This window comes from Gorilla gorilla, chromosome 4 (assembly GCF_029281585.2).
Source record: "Gorilla gorilla gorilla isolate KB3781 chromosome 4, NHGRI_mGorGor1-v2.1_pri, whole genome shotgun sequence".
NCBI classification, from domain to species: Eukaryota; Metazoa; Chordata; class Mammalia; order Primates; family Hominidae; genus Gorilla; species Gorilla gorilla.
In genome coordinates, this window is record NC_073228.2 from 124,630,181 (window position 1) to 124,645,846 (window position 15,666).

General features: G+C 32.3%; 1 protein-coding gene across 1 annotated transcript in view; it reads left to right on the forward strand.

Moving 5' to 3' along the window:
- The window catches only part of PRR16 (proline rich 16), a 382,721-nt gene that overhangs the window by 343,646 nt on the left and 23,409 nt on the right, over positions 1–15,666 (forward strand). The gene's annotated exons all lie outside the window — the stretch shown is intronic.

Below are 15,666 nucleotides of genomic sequence, written 5' to 3' on the forward strand. Positions count from 1 at the left end.
CAATTATTAACTTCTACATTCCTAGATTGTGTAACAAGATAAAAAGTCATAAATATATTATTTCTTTTATATCTAGCTCAGAAGTTTAAAGAATGATATTTGGTTATAGGTTTCTATTTATTCATAGGTTTATAGATCAATTTAGCTCAAGTAGGAAAAATACTCATTACAGAGATAGTTATTTAGCTTAGTCAGTGGAAAGCAGTAGACGGAAAATGAAAAAATGAAAGTTGAAGTTTCAATAATGTATATAATATATTTTCTCAGGTACAGAATGGGCAAAATGCTGGTGAAATAGATCAGACAACAATGTAAGACTTTTTCTTCTCTTTCATTAAAAAATTATGTAAAGATAAGATAATATTATTGATAATGTCAAATGTCACACTAAGGATTTTTTATTTTTCCACGAATAGATGAGGAAACATTAATTGTTGTGAGCAGAGGAATGATATGATTTTGGTTTTGAGCAGAGGAGTTAGCAGAGCAGTGAGTGAGCATTTGTAAAAGGTCAATCTGGTGTACAGAGTAGATTTGGAGGGGAAGTAAACCAAAGAAATTTAAGGAAAATACAAGTCAAATGAATTAAACGGTCTAAAGAAGCCCAGGAGCGGAATGAATAAGAAATGGCCTTTGAATCTGAGAATCAGTCACTCATTTGTGAAAGTATAATTTCAGCACAGAAATAGGGTTGGAAATAAGGCCACAGGAGGTTAAAACGTCTTTTGCATGCTGCAAATAATAAGTTACCATTCAAGTAAGAGGAAGAACAGGTATGTAACTGAGCCAAGAACAAAAAGAAATGTCCCCATTTGTTGAGACAAGTCAGAAGCCATGAGTTTTGCTTGAATAAATTTAGAAATTTTTAGTTAAATAATGGAGTCTTAGAAACTTGATGAGTAAAGAATGGTGAGTGATCTATATCTGTGTGTTTATTTTTTATTAAAATTACACTTGCTTCAGAATTCAGATCAGTGTGAGAATGGTGACAATGGTGATGGTGATGATAGTGATGAATTAGGTATAAGAAACATTTTAGTTCTTACTATATGCCAATCACTGTGCCAGATTCTTTCACATACATTGCCTTGTTCAAGTCTTACAACTGCCATATGAGATATATAATATCATTATTCAAATTTGAATAAAAAAGTTCCTCAGTTATTTAATTATATGTACTCTAACATCCCTTGAGTTTTATTATATATTTATATATAATATATATAACATATATAATATCTGTTATATATAATATATATTTATATATTATATATACTATATATCTATAAATCTCTATAAATATATATAAATATTATATATAATATATAAGTTATATATAATATATAATATATAATATATAATATATATTATATAGTATATAAAAGTAAAGATGTTATCAATATCGTATTCATCTGCTGAGGAAGACAACTTTTTACAATTTTGCTTATGTTTTAGTTAGGAAGAAAATAGAATGTTTCTAAAAATATTCTGCTTAATATATAATGTATAAATATACATTATACTATATGTAATATTATATATAATATATTATATAAATAGTATATATATTATATAAATAGTATATATAATATAAAAGTATATATAATATATAAATAGTATATATAATATATATAAATAGTATATATAATATATATAAATAGTATATATAATATATATAAATAGTATATATAATATATAAAGAGTATATATAATATATAAATATATAATTATAAATATTATAAGTTATATATTATATATAAGTTATATATAATATATAGTATATATTTTATTATGTATAATATATAATATAATATATAATATATATAATGTAATTATATATAATATATATAATGTAATTTATAATATATATAATATAATTATATTATATATAATATATATAATATAATTATATATAATATATATAATATAATTATATATAATATATAATATAATTATATATATTAAATTAAATTAAAACATATTATATAATTATATATAATTATATGTAGTTATATATAATATATATTATTTATATATTATATATTTATATTTCATTATATATAATATATAATATATATTGTTGCATATTATTATATATTTATATATAATATATAAAGTATTTATATATAATATATAATATATAAAGTATTTATATATTATATATTAAGCGGAATATTTTTAGAAATATTCTGTTTTCTTCCTGATATAACTAAAACATAAGCAAAATTGTAAAAAGTTGTCTTCCTCAGCAGATGAATACGATATTGATAACATCTTTTATTTATTGCTAAGTCTATACCTTGGTAAATTAAAAATTAAGAGCAAGGTCAAAAGATATGGATCAAAACCTCGCAGTTCAATAGTAAGAAACCATGAGGTATAAGGAGAGTGAAAATATTTTACTTGATAATGCTATAGAAAATTGGGAATAGAATATCGTAGAGTGTACAAACCAGAGAGGAGAAAATGCTTGTGTTGAAACCTAGGGTTGATCATTTTTCAGCTGTATTATGTGACTAAGTTTTTTTTACTTCTTTGTCATTTTGGGAGGGGGGAGGGTAACATTGGGAGATACACCTAATGCTTAATGACGAGTTAATGGGTGCAGCACACCAACATGGCACATGGATACATATGTAACAAACCTGCACGTTGTGCACATGTACCCTAAAACTTAAAGTATAATAATAATAAAATTTTAAAAATCTAAAAAAAATAAAAAATAATAATTTCAACTTTTATTTTAGATTCAAGGGATGCAATGTTTGGCTTGTTATGTGGGTATATTGCAAGATGCTGTGGTTCGAAGTATGATTGACCCTGTCAGCCAGGTACTGGGCATAGTATCCACTACCTAGTTTTTCAACCCTTATCTTTTTCATTCCTTCCTCCCATCAGTCTCCAGTGTCTGTTGTTGCTATCTTTATGTCCATGAGTGCCTGTTGTTTAGCTCCGAATTATGTGAGAACATACAGTATTTGATTTTCTATGCCTGTGTTAGTTCACTTAGGATAATGATCTCTAGCTGCATCCATGTTACTGCAAATAACATGATTTCATCCCTTTTTATGGCTGCATAGTATTCTGCGGTGTATATGTACCATATTTTCTTTATCCAGTCCACTGTCGATGACCACCTAGATTGATTTTATGTCTTTTGTTATTGTGAATAATGCTGTGATGAACATATGAGTACACATGCCTTTCTGGTAGAATTATTTATTTCTTTTGGATACATACCCAGTAATAGTGTTACTGGTGGTGACTCTTGACTATGAGTAGTCCAGGTTCTTGTTGTTTTAAACAAAGAATCAGAGAAAATGCACAAAAAAGCAATAAAAGAATAAAGCAATGAAAGCACAGATTTACTGAAATAAAAGTACACTCCAGAGTGGGAGGGGGCTCAAGCAAGTGGCTCAAGCTCTGGTTACAGAATTTTCTGGGGTTTAAATACCCTCTAGTGGTTTCCCATTGGTTACTTAGTTTACACCCTATGTAAATGAAGGAATGACCTGCAACTAGTCTGATTGGTTGTGGAAGGTGACCAGTCAGAGGCTGAAATGAAGTTACAAAGTTACACTTTATGTAAATGTCTGATTGGTTGCCTGAGGGAACCAATCAGAGAATGAAGTGAAGTTACAAAGTTACACATGAAGACTTGGCCTGCAACCAGTCTGATTGTTTGCAGTAGGGGACCAATCAGAGGTACTTTCCATTTTTCATCTGCACAGAAGTGGGAGGGGCTTGCAAAGGGAGTACCCTCTGATCCTTTTGTTACTTGAGCATGGGAAGTTGGAATTTTCCTTTTGATTTAGTTGTAGGAAGTCAGTGTGAATTGGCCTTAGGTTCCCTGCCTCCAGACCTCCAAACTGCCTTCCAAAGTGGTTGAACAAATTTACATTTCTACCAGAAGTATGTAAGCATTTCCTTTTCTCGGCGACCTCACCAGCATCAGCCATTTGTTGACTTTTTAATAGCCATTCTGACTGGTATGAGATGGTATCTCACTATGTTTTCGATTTGCATTTCTCTGATAATTAGTAATGTGGAGCATTTTTTTTCATGTTTATTGGTTGCCTGTATGTCTTTTGAGAAGTGTCTGTTCATGTCTTTTGCCCATTTTTTTTAATGGGATTGACTTTTGCTTAATTGTTTAAGTTCCTTATGAATAGAACTTTTTATGTTAGACCTTTGTTGGGTTCACAGTTTCCAAATATTTTCTGGATATTAGACCTTTGTTGGATATTAGACCTTTGTTGGGTTCATAGTTTCCAAATATTTTCTCCCATTCTATATAGGTTGTGTGTTGACTGCATTGATAGTTTCTTTTGCTGTGCAGAAGCTCTTTAGTTTAATGAGGTCCTACCTGTCAATTTTTGTTTTTGTTGCAGTTGCTTTTTAGAACTTAGTATAAATTCTTTCCCAAGGACAATGTCCAGAATGGTATTCTTTAGGTTTTCTTGGGGAAACCTAAAGTGTATAGTTTAAGGTGTTACATTTAATTATTTAATCCTTCTTTAGTTAATTTTTGTATATGGGGACAGGTAGGTAGTGGGTCCAGTTTTATTCTTCTGCCTATGGACATCCAGCTATACCAGCACAATTTATTGAACGGGGAGTACTTTCTTTATTGCTTATTTTTGTTAACTTTGTTGAAGATCAGATGGCTGTGGGTTTGTGGCCTTATCTTTGGGTTCTTTATTCTCTTCTTGGTCTATTTGTCTGCTTTTGTACCACTACCATGATGTTTTGGTTACTGTAGCCTTATAGTACAGTTTGAAGTTGGGTAACATGATGCCTCTGTCTTCGTTCTTTTGGTATAGAATTTCTTTGGCTATTCAGGCTCTTTTTTGGTTCCATATGAATTTTTGGATAGTTTTTCTAGTTCTGTGAATAATAACATTGGTAGTTTGACACTAATTGCATTGACTCTGTAGATTGCTTTGGGCATTACGGCCATTTTAATGATAGTGATTCTTCCATTCCATGAGTATGGAATGTTTCTCCATTTGTCTCATCTGTGAGTTCTTTCAGCAGTGTTTTCTGGGTGAAAATTTGATCTACTGGCTTTCTTTTTCTTTTGCTATATAGTAAAAGAAAAATAATGTGGTGTTTGAAATCAAGAAAATAATTTAAATTTATTTTGTCATTATTATATGATTATAAATACTCCTTGACACAAATATTTCTAAACTCAGAATCATGATATTCTTCATTTAATTTTAAATAATAAAGTAATAATTATAGATAATACCAGATGAATTGAGATCATAGGTTTGGTGAACTGGCGATGTGTAACTAATGGCAAATATAAATCTCTTACTGCTTTTATTTTGAGAAATTGTAGTGACTGATATACTCAAAATGAAGGTGATATTGCTAGCCTCGATTTAAATAGAAAAATGGAACTATAGTTTTCATATTCATAACCATTCTACGAAGATTTTGACAAATGCATTGGAGTAAAAAATTATCATTAACCTATGATTTATGAGATAAATAAGGAGTGAGTAATTACCTGTAAACTTAGAATGTAAAACTATTTTTAATATGGCTACTTTTGTAACTTTATTGTCAATCAAGACTTCATTAACATGTTACTCTATTATTCTTGTAACTTTATTGTTAAAACTTCATTAACATCATTAACTTTTTTTTCACTGTAGGTATTTGTAATTATGCATTTAGGTCAGTAACTTATTTGGAATCAAATTTGATGCAAAAATAATGGAAATGGTTTATATTATGAAATATGTTATGTAAATTTTTTGTATTCTCAAATGTAGTATTTTTAGGTGAGTACTGATTTTCATAATAAGTGAAAGTAATAATAGCAAATACTTCTCAAGACTTATTGTTGCTGGGCTCTGTATCATGGGCCCCATATGCATCAGCTCTTGAATTTCATTTAAATGTTATCAGCTTTTATATATGATCTCTTCAAGAAATTGGAAAGTTATTTTCATTCTGTTGTAGAGCATGAGAAAAATGAAAGCTTTGTTTTTACCTAGTTAATATGGTTTTGCTTTGTGTCCCCACCCAAATCTCATGTAGAATTGTAATCCCCGCATATTGAGGGAGGGATCTGCTAGGAGGTGACTGGATTATGGAGGAAGTTTTCTCCATGCTGTTCTTATGATAGTGAGGGAGTTCTCACAAGATCTGATGGTTTAAAAGTGGCAGTTTCTCCTGCACTCTCTCTCTCCTGCTGCCATGTAAGACGTGCCTTGCTTCCCCTTGGCCTCCTGTTAGTGTAACTGTCCTGAGACCTCCCCAGCCATGCAGAACTTTGAGTCAATAAACCTCCTTTGTTTATAAATTACCCAGTCTCAGGTATTTCTTTCTAGTACTATGAAAACAAACTAATACATTAGTCTAAAAAATATATTTGTCTATCAGTTATATAACTTTGTCATATTTTTTATTTTGAGCATATTTCCTTTTGAACATTCTTGCTGATACAAATAGAAATTGCAGTTATTGAAGAGTTGTACATTGATTTTTTTACCATAATTTCTTTTTTTTTTTTTTTTTTTTGAGACGGAGTCTTGCTCCTGTCACCCAGGCTGGAGTGCAGTGGCACAATCTCAGCTCACTGCAAGCTCTGCCTCCCAGGTTCATGCCACCCTCCTGCCTCAGCCTCCCGAGTAGCTGGGACTACAGGCACCCGCCACCATGCCTGGCTAATTTTTTGTATTTTTAGTAGAGACAGGGTTTCACCATGTTAGCCAGGATGGTATCAATCTCCTGACCTCATGATCTGCCCGCTTCAGCCTCCCAAAGTGCTGGGATTACAGGCGTGAGCCACCGCACCCAGCCTATACCATTATTTCTTAAAATTTCCCTTATGATATACATTACAATTCATATCACCCCAATAATTTTAGTGCTATATTAAAATCTTACCAAAACATTTATCTTATAGAGATTTGTATCCAAAACATATAAAGAACTCTTAACTCTAAAAAAGGCTATATACTATATGATTCTAATTATATAACGTTATATGAAAAAGCAGAAAATATAGATACAGTAAAAATATAGGTGGCTTCCATGGGCTCAGGAGGAGGCATAGAGGGTTGAATATATGAAGCACAAGATTTTGTCTTGTGTAAATTATAAAGAGTAATTAAATTTTATGATATTGTAATGGTGGACTTGTAACATTATGTATTTGTCAAAACTCATAAAACTTTATAGTACCAAGAGTGAACCTTAGTGTATACAAATTAAAAAATCAGTTAAAAGTTTTGGAGATCACAAAGGAATTCATAATAACAGAATCTAAATTAAATATGAAACAATCTCTTTGAAGTGGGTGTGTGTAAAAGGTGCTGACCTAAGTAATTTTGGATAGGATTTAGAGTCTTGAAGTCTAAAGACAAAAAGAACTGCATAAATACACTTGTTGTTAAAGTTGTTTCTTGAAAATCATTTAGAAGGTTGGGGGATCCCAAAATGAATGCATAATATGACAACAGAACCTAACTCTAATAACAATGTATGAAATAATATTGCTTTCCAAAGGGGGTGTGTGTAAAAGGTGCTAATCTAAGTCATTTTGTATAGGACTAGAGTCTCTAAGTCTAAAAGCAAAAAGACCTAAATATGCATACTTGTTGATAAAGTTGTTTCTTAACAGGGTGTTAGTTAATTTTGATATTACTACACATGTATAATTGAATTGAATAATTAAGCAAGTGAATGGTGGATGATTGGAGCCATATTTCTTACTGTTGCAGTAAATGTACAGATTAGTAAGAGGAGGATGGTAGAATGAGCCATGTTGTAATGGATAAAAGTTGGGCATATCAGTAAGAATTCATGTTTAAATTAATTTATATAAATATGGTGACATATAGAAATAATGTTTCAAATATATATGAAAATAGAATTATACAATATACCCATACCCTCTTAAGCCATTTTTAACTACTGACCAAACCTGTCTCATCTATACTTGCATCTTCTCCCTCCCCCTCATATTAGTTTAAAGCATATTCCAGGTATCATATTTTATTTATAAAATTTTGGTAGTTATATCTAAAACAAGAAACCCCTTGTTTTATTCACCATCACCACTACATCTTTAAGGTACTACAGGACTGAGCCTGGTGCTTCTTTCATATCCCCTTAGCATTTACCTCTAAAGCCAAAGCATCTTGCTTAATTACCTGAGACTTTACCTAATACTTTCATTTTTCCTGACCACAGGATCACATTAGACCTTTGTGTAGAATAAGCTGCAAGGGCTGGAGAGTTAAGTCCCCAGGGAGCAACCTTTGACCAATATCAAATAGGAATTTAGTGGATAAATTCCCCAGCTTGCCTCCCTCAGTTAAGACACCTCTGAAGTTTGATATACATTACAGCAGGATTGAGCTCCGGTAGCACAATGAAAACCTGATGTATAGTGCATCTTGTATGGAATCCCTTCCTTTCCTTGCCTTGCTTCCTCACTTCTCTATTTGTATCCTGAGATTACCTCCCAAACAAGTCGCTTGTCCTACAGTTCTTGTTTCAGAATCTGTTTTGGAGGGAGACCAAACCAGGTCACATTTTCTAAAGAAATTAATGATAATTTCTTAATGGGATAAAATATTAAGTGTTGACATTTCTAATTGTCTTATACATATAAAATTTATTATTTTATTATACATTGTTCTATATTAAAAATCAAGACTCAAGGCCCTCCTGTATCTATTGCTTCATATGTATTTTAAGCCTATTTTAATTAATCTCTATGCATGGTTCCCTCCATATCTTCTGTATTTCTTCTAGTTTATTTTTTGAGGAAACTGGATTGTTTAACTCATACATTTCTCATGGCCTGAACTTTGCTGATTACATCCCCGAGGTGTAGTTTATAACAGGATCATTTTTTGTTAATGGTGTTTGGAGGTAGAATCTTGCCCAGATAAGGATTTGATTTTTTTTCCCCTTGGCAAAACTACCCATAGACTATATCTCAAAGACTGTATCTATAAAGAGGAACATAACGGAAATGCCGGATTCTCTCTTGTTCGTGGTATTAGCAATCATGCATAAGTGTTTAGATCTACTAGTTAGAGGTTGCAAAATTATACATAAATCAAAAGTTTATTTTAAAATCAAGGTATATTTTGTTTAGATTTGTCTTTTTTTATCAGTACATAATATTTGTACATACTTATGTGGTACATGTAATATTTTGTTATATGCCTAGAATGTGTAATGATCAAGACAGGGTATTAAAGATATACATTATCATTTCTGTGTGTTGAGAACATTCCAAATCCTCTCTTCTAGCTATTTTAAAATACACAATATATTGTTGTTAACAATACTCACCCTACTCTGCTATTGAACATTGGAATTTATTCATTCTGTCTAACTGTATGTTTGTACCCATTTACCAACCTCTCTTCATTTACCTCCCCCCAAAAACATACCTTTCCCAGCCTTTGATAACTATCATTCTATTCTCTACCTCCATGAGATCAACATTTTTACCTCCCATATATGAGCGAAAATAGGCAATGTTCATCTTACTGTGCTTGGCTAATTTTACATAATGACTTCCAGTTTTCATCCATGTTACTGAAAGTGACAGAATTTCAGTCTTTTTTATGGCTATTATTCCACTGTTTATACATACCACATTTTCTTTTCATTCATTCGTTGATGGACAGTTAGGTTGATTCCATGTATCTTTGCTACTGCTATAGTGTTTTAATAAGCATGGTGGAGGGCAAGTATCACTTTGATATGTTAATTTCCTTTCCTTGGATAAATATCCAGTAGTGGAGATGCAAATTTTCATGGTAGTTCTATTTTTAGTTTTTAAAGAAATCTCCATACTGTTTTTCATAATAATTGTATTAATTTACATTCCTAACAGTAGTATGTAAGAGTTCTATTTTCTCTGCATCCTTGCCAGCATCTATTTTTGACAAAACCTTTTCTAAGTAGGGTAAGATAATATATTATTGTGATTGTTGTAGTTTTGATTTGCATTTTTGCATTTCCCTGATGATTAATTATGTTGACTATTGTTGTTTTTTTTTGTTTTGTTTTTTAGAAATGAAATCTCCCTATGTTGCTCAGGCTGCTCTCCTGGGCTCAAGCAATCTTGGCCATTTGTATGTCTCCTTTTGAGAAATGTCTATACAGGTTCTTTGCCCACTTTTTAAGGGCTTTGTTTTCTCCTGGTTGAATTGCTTGAGTACCTTGTGTGTTCTAGATATATGTTCCTTGTCAGATGAATAGTTTGCAAGTATTTTCTCCCACTCAACAGGTTGTCTCTTTGTTGACTGTTTCCTTTGTTGTGCAGAGGCATTTAATTTAAAATACTTTCATTAGTCTATTTCTGTTTTTGTTATCTGTGCTTTTGAGGTCTTAGCCATAATATTTTTGCCAATACGAATGTCGTTATTTTTCTGTTTTCTTCTACTAACATTATAACTTGAGATCTTAGGTTTAAGTCTTTCATTCACTTTGAGTTGATTTTTGTGTGTGGTAAGATGGGTCTAGTTTCATTTTTCTGCATATGAATATCCAGTTTTCCCAGCCTCATGTACTAAAGATAATGTATTTTCCCCAATATGTGTCCGTGGCATACTCGGCACCTTTTACAAAAATCAGTTGGCTGTAAATATGTGGATTTGTTTCTGGATTGTTTATTCTGTTCCTTTTGTCTATGTGTCCATTTTAATAGCAATTTTTTTTTTTTTGAGGCAGTGTCTCACTCTGTCACCCAGGCTGGAGTTCAGTGGCATGATATCGGCTCACTGCAACCTCTGCCTCCCCGGTTCAAGCAATTCTGCCTCAGCCTCCCAAGTATGTGGGATTACAGGTGCATAATCCACCATGTCTGGCTCTTTTTTTTTGTATTTTTAGTAGGGATAAGGTTTCGCCATGTTGGCCAGGCTGACCTCAAGTGATTAGCCCGCCTTGGCCTCCCAAAGTGCTGGGCTTATAGGTGTGAGCCACCACGCCTGGCCTGCAATAATGTTTTTATTACTATAACCTTGGACATATTTTCCAAGGTAAGGTAATGTGATACACTTACAGTTTTGTCCTTTTTGCTCAGGATTGCTTCGACTGTTTGAGCTTTCTTTTGGTTCCATATTAATTTTAGAATTTTTTTTTTTTTTTTTTTTTTTTTTTTTTTGAGACGGAGTCTCGCCGTTGCCCAGGCTGGAGTGCAGTGGCGCGATCTTGGCTCACTGCAGGCTCCGCCCCCGGGTTCATGCCATTCTCCTGCCTCAGCCTCCCGAGTAGCTGGGACTACAGGCGCCCGCCACCTCGCCCGGCTAATTTTTTGTATTTTTAGTAGAGACAGGGTTTCACCGTGTTAGCCAGGATGGTCTCGATCTCCTGACCTCGTGATCCGCCTGCCTCGGCCTCCCAAAGTGCTGGGATTACAGGCGTGAGCCACCGCGCCCAGCCTAGAATTTTTTTATTTCTATGAAAAACAATGTTGGTATTTTGATAAAAATTATACTTAATCTTTAGATTGCTTTGAATAGTATGGTCGTTTTAACAATATTAATTCTTCCAATCCATGAGCATGGGATATCTTCCTCTTTGTTCATGTCTTCTTCAATTTCTTTCATCAGTTTTTTGTAAGTTTACTTGTAGAGGTGTTTCACTTTCTTGGTTAAATTTATTCCTAGGTGTTTTATTTATTTAGTTTTGTAACTATTATAAATAGAATTGGGTTCTTTGTTTCTTTTTCAGCTAGTTTATTATTAATATACAGATATGCTACTGATTGTTTATATTGATGTTGTATCCTGAGACTTTACTGAATTTGCTTATCAGATCTCAGAGATTTTTGGTGGAATCTGTAGGATCGTCTAAATGTAAGAGGATCCTCTAAATGTAAAGAGGGTCAGTTTGGCTTCACGTTTATAAATTTAGAGAACTTTTATTTCTTTCTCTTGTCTGATTGCTCTGGCTGGGACTTCCATTACTATGTTGAGTAGCAGTGGTGAAAGAAGGCATATTTGTCTTGTTTGAGTTCTTAGAGGAAAAGCTTTCAGCTTTCCCTTTTCAGTGTGATGTTTTCTGTGGGTGTATCATATATGGCCTTTATTATGTTGAAGTATGTTCCTTCTATGCCTAGTTTGTTGAAAGTTTTTATCATGAAATCATATTGAATTTTACCAAATGCGTTTTCTGCATGTATTGAGATTATCATATGTTTTCATCTTTTCAGTCTCTCTTGATGTAATATGTCACATTTATCAATTTGTCTATGTTATACCAGCCTTGCATCCCTGGATAAATCCCACTTGATCATTATTTAATTTTTTTTTAACGTGCTCTTGGGTTTACTTTGCTAGTATTTTGTTGAAGATTTTTTTGTGTCTATATTCTAAATATTGGCCTGTAGTTTTATTGCTGTGTGTTCATGTCCTTTTCTGATTTTGGTGTCAGGCTTTTCAAAACTAGTTGGCGAGGTGGCCTATTAACTATGTATAACATATGATGAAGATTTTTAAATCCTTGATTAATCAAGGAAAAGATTAAATTTTATTTTAGTGTTGCCAACTGAAGAATGCAAAGAAGTGTATATAATGCATTTAGAAATTCTTAATTAAGCACCTTATTACTTGTAGAGGTCATCCTCAATTACCTGTCAAAGGTATTTCATTTTGCATTAACATCAAGAAAATTAGATAATTAATAATTAGCACTTTCTGCCACCCACTGGCATTTATGGTTCTACTTTGAAATTTAAATTCATTAACCTTTCTCATCATACAACAATGTAAAACCTCCCCCCAAATTTGCATCATTTCCTAGGATGCCTGTGTTGATCATTTCTCCTTTTTGAGGAATAATCATGGGTGCAAAAGACTGAAGAGCCTACCTCCTGAGTGCTTTATTCTTCACCCTTTCCCAAGATGTTTGAATGATATCCTGTCTTTTGAAACCTGACATATTTATTTGGATTTCGAATATGTATGTTCTACTTATAACACCATATAATTGTAAGAAGGAAGACAGAAAGAGAACAAAATTATATGGTTCTAAAATGAAATAAAAGGTCTTTAAAATATAAATGGGTCATGAACAATTGCATGACCAGAAAATAATCTGTGAAATATTTTCCCTTAGATATCGCATGTGCCTCTAATGATGTTTAAAGAGAGACAGTGTAACCAAATAGACTTAAAAGAAGTTGAATGTATCTTAGTCTGTTTTTGATGATTCAAATGTCCCTTGGAAGTCTCTTACATGTATAAATAACAGTTGTTGATTTTGGACTGTGACAGTGGTGAAAAGCTGTTTAGAATAAATCAGCTTAAGCAGATTGCATCATATAAACTGTGAAAAACATTCAACTCTGGGGTAGTTTTTAGAGTTTTCAAAGTTCTGCCTTTCATTTTTATTATTATTTAAAAGAACATTTTTTTCCTGAAAATATTTGGCTGTAAAAAGTATTCTTTAATACAAAAATTAACCTCTTTACCTTCTTTTCTAAACCTCTTTTATGCATTTTTAAAAACCTTTATTGAATTGCAATATGTATACATTAATGTCCACCTATCATCAGTTTACAACTCAATGAATTTTCTCAAACTAAACATAGTATGTAACTAGCACTGATATCCAGAAACAGATTATTACCAACATTTCCAAAGCCCCCATATGCCTTTTAGTCACTATTTCCCACACTCAAGATAATTTCTTTCCTGATTTCTAATCCCACTGTTTAGTTTTGTCTGTTTTATACATGGAGAGGTAAGTTCATAGCCTTTTATAACTAACTTATTTCAACTGATCCTGTGTTTACAATCTTCACCATGTTGTTGCGTGTGGATTTTGATGGTTATTCTCACTGCTGTATACTACTGTTATGGAAACATACCACAATTTATTTATCGATTCCAGTGTTTATAGATATAGTTAATAAGTGGCCTTTGCAGTTTAGGGTTATTATAAACAGTAATGCTGTAAATATTTTAGTACCTGTACTTTGGTAAAGCTATCTAGGTATTAGTTATACACAAAAAATGGAATCCGTGAGTTCTGTGTCTGTATTTTTAGCTTAAGTAGATACTTCAGATGCTTCAAATAGCTTTCCAAAGTATTAATGCAAATTTACACCTGACACCAGCAGCATTCCAGGGTTCTGGTTGCACTGCCTCCTTCCCAAAACTAGTCATTGCCTGCTTTTGTTTTATCTATTCTAGAGTATGTAGTGGTATCATGTTGTGGTTTTAATTTTCATTTTTCTTTTTCTTAATAAAGTTAAGCATTAAGAAAACATGTCTATTGGCCATTTGGATTTCATCCAATGTGAACTCTCTATTCAACTATTTTATTACTTTTCTATTATATCTTTTTTTCGTTGATGCACATAGTTTTGACACACTCAGAACTAGTCAGTTGTGTCATATATACATTGCAAACATCTTCTTTGTGGGTTATGTTTTCCTTATCAAAGTGGTGACTTTTATTTCTACCCTCTTTTTTCATAAATTTTATCTTAAGTGAATCAGCTCACTCTGATCTTCCATTGCACTGATTTTCTAGTAACTGTAATCCTCAATATAGCACAAGACCCTTATTTTTCCACAAGGCTATAAGCAGCTAATTATAGAGTTGGGTATACAATAGATGATTATAAACATTTGATAAAAATTAATGACCTTTGGACATATTGCTACAAATTGACAATTCCCCAAATGGTGCCCCTTCTATTAATGCCAGTAAATGAAAAAAATGGGTTAATATAATCCTGGTTAATTGTCAATTCTGGCAGGTAGAATATTTGATTTAAACTTATTTCAAAGTACCTGTTTTATCTCCTCCTCCGTGGTGACTGAATGAAGACAAATATTAGTGATTTTTTATTTCAGAAATTGGAATACTAAGAGAAAATAAATGTTTTAAAATCTGATGTAAAAACTAATAAAACAAGAATGTTTATGTATCCATTCTTTAAGTAAGTTACTCCACTTACATTTGCTTAAATTTTGGGAACAGATGGTCACAACTGGATAACAACATTTTGATGTGAACACAGCAAGAATTAACAGCAAATAATTTTAAAGGGTTAAAAGTTAACATTCACATTTGTGTTAGGCTGCTCTCATCTTTAAGAGCTGTTAGTAATGTCTTATTATTACAAAGACAAAACATCTCAGTCCAGATTGCAGGATTTTAGGACATTGCTTGACTTGGTGATGCCTCAGGGCACCATAGAAGTAGGCAATATGTTTTGTCATGCCCAAATCAAAGGCAAACTTTCACAAAGTTCTATGCTAATTATACTCTCCAATAAACTACTGTATTTCACAATCCCTTCGAGCATGGCTCTTTACAATCACCAATATGAGCAAATGCCATGACTGGGGCAAAGTGATGTCAGGAAAGACATAAGTAAAGGGTTACAAATGCAGCATTAGCTGTTCTCCTTCACTCCAATTTGAAGAGTCAAAGATTTTTTTGTCATCTGAGTCCTAAATTCAGTAATCTCACCTCCCTGAGAATACAGAAATTACTTTGATTGCATAAAGTTTGGAAGTACTATTTCACAACAGCCAAATCACAAAGGGAAGTTGAAAACAGTCTAACAAACATGATGTCACAGGAAGAAACTGCCTATTAAAAAGGCACTATTTAAAGAGAGGCAAATGAAAAAGCTATAGCAGATATGGCAATCTTGAG